Raw genomic sequence first — 6050 nt, 5'->3', positions numbered from 1 at the left:
AAATAAATATTAGAATAGCTCCCCAACCTCTGTTACTAACTCCAGAAACACTTGGTCCTTGGTGTGTCCAGGTTGGGAATCACCAGCCCTGAGCTCTTTAGAGGCTCACAGACCCAAATGCAAGGTCTGAGGCTTTCTCCTCTCAGCCACACCTTAAGGTTGGAAAAGGAAAAGTTGGGGGCTGCACCCAATGGAGGTGGTACCCTCTCACTTTCCCTTGAGGGCTCTCCTGGGATTTGAGCGGGACCCTACCATTCCCACCCCCCGCCCCATCCCTAAGCCAGCTCCCGTTCTCTCAGAGAGTTGGCCCTTGTGGGAAGCTGGTGGAAATGATGCTTTGGGAAGGAATGGACCATCCATCCCTGTCCTCTCCCCTTGGTCCCTCAGGCTGAGGGGACAGCTGCCTGAAAGATCAGGTTTTAGGAAAAAACCTCCTACATGGCAATCCTGGGCATCGGGGCACCTGCCAAGGTCCCACCCCCGTCCCAACCCCCTCGGCCCCGCCATGGGGAAAAGCTGAGCCAGGCTGTGGGCCTGTCCGGCTCCTCCCTCCCACCTGCCCGAGGCTAGTCTCTCTCCCACTCCCAGTCTCTTCCAATTAGATAATTCATGTTCAGGTTTTTTGAATCCAGCCTTCCCACCAGCCCAATTTGGCACCTGCCCATGCCCTCCCCTCTCCCACCACCACTCTGGGCTCCACCTCATATATCTTGGTGGAGACCTCCCTGTGCTTATTCCTGCCTCTGGGCTGTTGCTGGGTTCCAACACCCTTCCTCCTCCTGATTCCTAGCACCTTTGGAGGCTAGCCTATCTCCCCTACCTTGAGGAGTTCACAGCCTCCAGTACCATTGGCCGCCATTATCTGCACTCCTTGATGAGGCACTGAACGCTGCCTGGTACCATTATTTAGATAATCACATCAGCTGCTATGTTTTTCTGTGTCAGGCATTCGAGGGAGAGCCAGTCTTCGCAATAACCCCATCAGGCAGGTATAGTCATTATCGGGTTACTGCGGAGGTAACTGAGACCCCAGGAACTTTCTAGGCTGGGAAATGGTAGTGAGCAGCCTCAAACCCAGGTCCTTGTGTCTTAAAGCCCTGGTTCCTACCACTGCTCCTTGTTATGTCTCCCCAGGAGAGTGTACTTCTTTGTGGCCAGAGACCTCATAACGTAGTGCTCCTGTATTCCACACAAAGCCCGGCAGCACAAGGCCCCAACTGCCCCTCAGAGCGGCTCTGGTTACCATTTAATACTTCAGATCATGTCGGTGCTCTGCTCAGAACCTCCTGTTGTCTTCCCTTCTTACTCGGGATACAAGCCAACATCTCTGATGGCCTGCAAGACGCTATGTCATCACACACACACACACACACGCACACGCACACGCACACACTCTACCCCTTACCTACTCTGCGCAAATCACACTGGCTCCTTGCTATTGCTCAATGTGCCCAGCGTGGCCCCAAGTCCATCCATGTGTAACAGGCAAAGCCAGCCCCCAGGCCTCCCTGTTCGCAGGCCAGGGTTCTGTCCACTCCGTGAGGCTCCCTCCCAACTGCCCTGTCACAGCCCTGCTTGCCGCCAGAGCCAAGGGGGCGACAGCATTTCTGTGGCAGCTGTGTTCCCGGCTGGGCACTCTGGGGCTTGCAGACCCTCGCCCGCACCTGCTGGTGGAGATTTCCAAGCTTCCAGTCTGACCCCTGCCTCCCTCTTGGACTACGTTCCTCCTTCTCCCCTCCTCCCTGGGCCCCAGCCCCCAGGTGCCTGTCCTCCAGCGGCCCGGGCCACCTCATTGGGCCCCGGCTCCCTTCCCCACCTGGCTTTGCTCATGCTGTCCCCTTTGCCCAAAATGGCCTCCCGAAGTTTGCCTCTCCAAGTCCTCAAAGTCCTGTTGAAATTGCACCTCATCCTGAGCTTAGCCAATATCCCCCAGTCCCTCCCCATTCTAAGAGCAAAATCCCTCTCCCTCCGCTGTTCGTCAAGGTATGCTGGTTATCTGTCTCCCCCACCAATGCCTTGTGGCACTTTTCTCAACCAGCTTCTAACTTACCAGCTCAGACTCATGCATATGTCAGTCCTCACCTTTACACTTGAGACCTGACAAGGCAGAGAAAGGCTCTTGTCCCCGCTGGGTTCTCGGCGGCTGGCACCCAATTCATACATGTGGATTTGAAAGTGTTATGTTCTGGGGCGCCTGGGTGGCTCAGTCGGTTAAGCGTCTGCCTTGGGCTAAGCGCATGATCCCAGGGTGCTGGGATCGAGCCCCCGCATCGGGCTCTCTGCTCAGGGGGGAGCCTGCTTCTCCCTCTGCCTGCAGCTCCCCCTGCTTGTGTGCTCTCTCTCTGTCAAATGAATAAATAAAAAAAATCTTAAAAAAAAAAAAGGAGATATATTCTCTGAGAGGAAATGCAGTTTGAGAAGAGAGCAGCATTGCCCCTGGTCATGAAGCCACGTCCGAGGCAGGTACCACCCCACTAGGCTGTCGGTAGCACCCAGGCCCCCCAGACGGCTGTCGTGTCGATGTGCTAGGCAGAGCTCAAGATGCCGCATGACTTTCGTCTCTCGGTGTTACCCCCGGACTGTGTTATGTTGTGCGGCAGAAGAGAGGTGATTGAGATGAGCATAAGTAATCACCATGAGCCCCTCCGAAGTAAAGTGTGTCCTCCAGGTGGTGGCAGGAGGGAAGTCGGAGATTTGAAGCAGGAGAAGGATTTCCTATCCTCGCTGGCTTGCAAAGGGCAGGGGACACATGACGAGGAATGTGGATGTTGTCTGGGAGCTGAGGGCACCCCCTGGCTGACAGCCAGTGAGGCAGCAGGGACTTCAGTCCTGTAACCATGAGGGACTGAATTCAGTCAACAACCTAACTGAACTGGGAGGCAGATTCATCCCACAGCCTCCAGAAAAGAGCACCTAGATTTCAGCCTGTGAGACTTTGGGCAGAGGACCCGGATGAGCCAGGCTGTGCCAACTTCTGACCCTCAGAACTGTGAGCTAATGTGTTTGTGCTAAGTTGCAACCTTTGTGGTAATCTGTTATATAACAATAGAAAAATAATGTAAGTATATCCCAAATATTGCATGGGATATACTTATACTAAAAAAACAAAAACAAAAACAACTTCAGGGGCCCCTGGGTGGTTCAGTAGGTTAAGCATCCAACTCTTGATCTCAGCTTAGGTCTTGGTCTCGGGTGGTGAGTTCAAGTCCTGCATTAGACTCCATGCTGGGTGTGGAGCCTCCTTAAAATAAAATAAAATAAAAAGCACTTCCTTGTTTTTCTGTAAATCAAATTTAGGTGGGCCTTTTGTATTTTTATTTGCTAAATCCAATAACCCTAAATCCCAGCTAGGTCACCAGGGCAGACCAGTTCAGAGCTGGGCCAGGAGCCAAGTGAGATTTCCCTAGCTGGGGGCACAGAAGTCCGTGGGCCAGAAATGATCTGCACATCCTCTACCCCCAAAGCAAAAGAGAAGGTTTCTAGGGGACCTGCCCAGCACCCTGTACACAGGTTGTAACAATTTCCCTCCAAAGCAAGGGTTCCTAACTTGGAGTCTAGACCCCTGGGGGCATCCACAGATAAAATTCTAGGGGTCTGGGAACCTTGATGGCAAGAAAAATCACACCCTGTTTTCACCGTCCTCTGATACTTAATACTTCCTTCAATTAAGCATACAGGTATTATCAGGGGATGCCTGGGTGGCTCAGTCAGTTAAGTGTCAGTGTTCTGCTCAGGTCGTTATCCCAGGGTCCTGGGATCAAGCCCCGTGTCGGGCTCCCTGCTCAGCGGGGAGCCTGCTTCTCCCTCTGCCTGCCCCTCCCCCTGCTTGGGCTCTCTCTCTCTTTTTCTCTCTTCCTGACAAATAAACAAAAAATCTTAAAAAAAAAAAGAATATAGGTATTATCAGTACCTGTGACTTTGTTACCGATAGAAATCACATAGTAGTTTTTGCTGATACCACTAAATATTATTTGCATTCATCACTATTTTGAAATTATGATAATTAAATATTGTTATTTAATGTGTTAATAAAGAAGCATGTACATTGCCGTATAACATATTTCTAATGTTTGAACACTATATTTTGATATAATTGGTTTCCTTTGTAAGTCTAATGCATTTTTTTTTAAGATTTTATTTATTTATTTGTCCGAGAGAGTGAGGGAGAGATAGAGAGAGAGAGCATGAGCAGGGAGGGGGCAGAGGGAGAGGGGAGAATCCCAAGCAGACTCAACACTGAGCGTGGAGCCTGATGTAGGGCTTGATCCCACGACCCCAGGATCACAGCCTGAGCTGAAACCAAGAGTTGGACATTCAACCAACTGAGCCACCCAGGCATCCGTAATGTATTTAAAAACAAACAAACAAACAAAAAATCCCACCTTATTCCGAGAAGGCGCCCATAGGCTTTACCAGACTATGTCCCTGGATGAGAAGGCTAGAGCCTGGTAGGAGCAATGGGGCACAATGGACAAGATGTCAGGATATCAGTAAACTTGCGTTCAGATGCCAGGAGTAATACCTCATTGTTGTGAAAACGAGATCAATTACTTAACCTTTCTGACGCTCAGTGTCCTCTTTAGAATAGAGTTTCTGAGAGAATGAAAGACGTAATATAGAAGTAAGAACCACCTGACACAGACTGGTCCTCAGTAAATGAATGCTAGTTTTTGTTATTAACAACAATTACGATCAATAAGTATAACCACAGTCCCTCGGTGATTAGAATATAATACATTACCATAACTACAATCATGTGTCATTGGATCCTCCTTTCCCTTCCCCTGTCCCCCATACTTTGGCTTAGTTGCCTTTGGGCTCTAGCAGGGACCCTGGTTTCCTGTGGCCTCCAAATGGCGTGGCCCCATATAGCCACAGCCCCCTCCCGGGTCCCTCAGGCCCTGCGCCGGGCTCAGCCTGCACACCCCTAGCACTATCTACCCATGGCTCCAGCAAATAGAGCAAAAGTACACGTCCCCTCCGTGGTGGTGATGACCTGCACTTTGCTAATGAGAAGCAAGCGGCCTGCTGTGCTCAGTGCAGAGGGAGGACAGATCCCCGCCCCAGAGCAAACTCACATTCCTGACGTGGCACAAGGTGACACGGCCAGGAAGGTGCAGAGGCCCTCTCTGCCCAGGCCTTTCTTTGCACGCCAAAGCCCATGACAGTGGGGATGCTGGAGCAGTCCCCCACCCTGCACGCTCCCCACGGCCCTTCCTGTTACGGGGCACTGGACCCAGTCCTGGATGTGGGCAGGAGGGCAGCCAAAGCCTGAGTCACTGGGAGGGGACAGTTGAGTCTTGAGATGTGGTCTCCGTGGGGAGGACAGAGGACAGAGAGGGCTGGAAAGCCCCTCCCTCAGGCCTGCATCCCTTCAGCAGCACTGTGGGGTGAGCTGGAACCCTGCTGGGCCTTCTTCTGTCTTCTGCGCCCTGTCTCCCAGGCGCCCCCCTCCTCTGGAAGCACCGGAACCCTCTTCTTCACACCTCAATTCTCTCTCACGCAGAGTCATTGGTCCACCAAGAGAACAGGCCTGCAGAGGGCTGCTGACTCACGCCAGGTGGCAGGGCAGCGTGAGGAGTGAAGTTTATTGCCTTGGGCTTTGGGCAGAGTTGCAGGTACCGGTTGGACCCTTAGGCCCGGAAAGACAGGTGTCCCTGAGGCAGGCCCTGCGTGGGTCTTCTCAGCCTGGCACGCCGGATGTCCCACACCCAGGGCCAGAGGCGCAAGTGGGACGCTGCCAGTTCCCACAGCGAAGCCTGCCCAGAACTCCCTGCCAGGCTCAGCCATCAGCCCCATGCACGTGTCACTCGGTCCCCACTCCTGGCTTCACACGCTGGCTTCTGCCGCCTGTCACGTGTCTCCCTCCCCCGCCCCCACACCGGGTCCCCTGCTTCTCTGGGACTCTCCACTCTAACTCAGGGGCCTCGGGTTGTCTGTCGGCTGGTGTTAGCATCTTCTACAGCTTCGGGAGAGGGAACCCCCCTTCGCGTGTCATCCACGGAGCCCTCCTCACCAGGCTTGCACAGCCCCCCTAAGGAAGCGGGTGG

This window comes from Leptonychotes weddellii, chromosome 11 (genome assembly GCF_054177405.1).
Source record: "Leptonychotes weddellii isolate Sample4059 chromosome 11, ASM5417740v2, whole genome shotgun sequence".
NCBI classification, from domain to species: Eukaryota; Metazoa; Chordata; class Mammalia; order Carnivora; family Phocidae; genus Leptonychotes; species Leptonychotes weddellii.
This window is presented reverse-complemented; position numbering follows the sequence as displayed.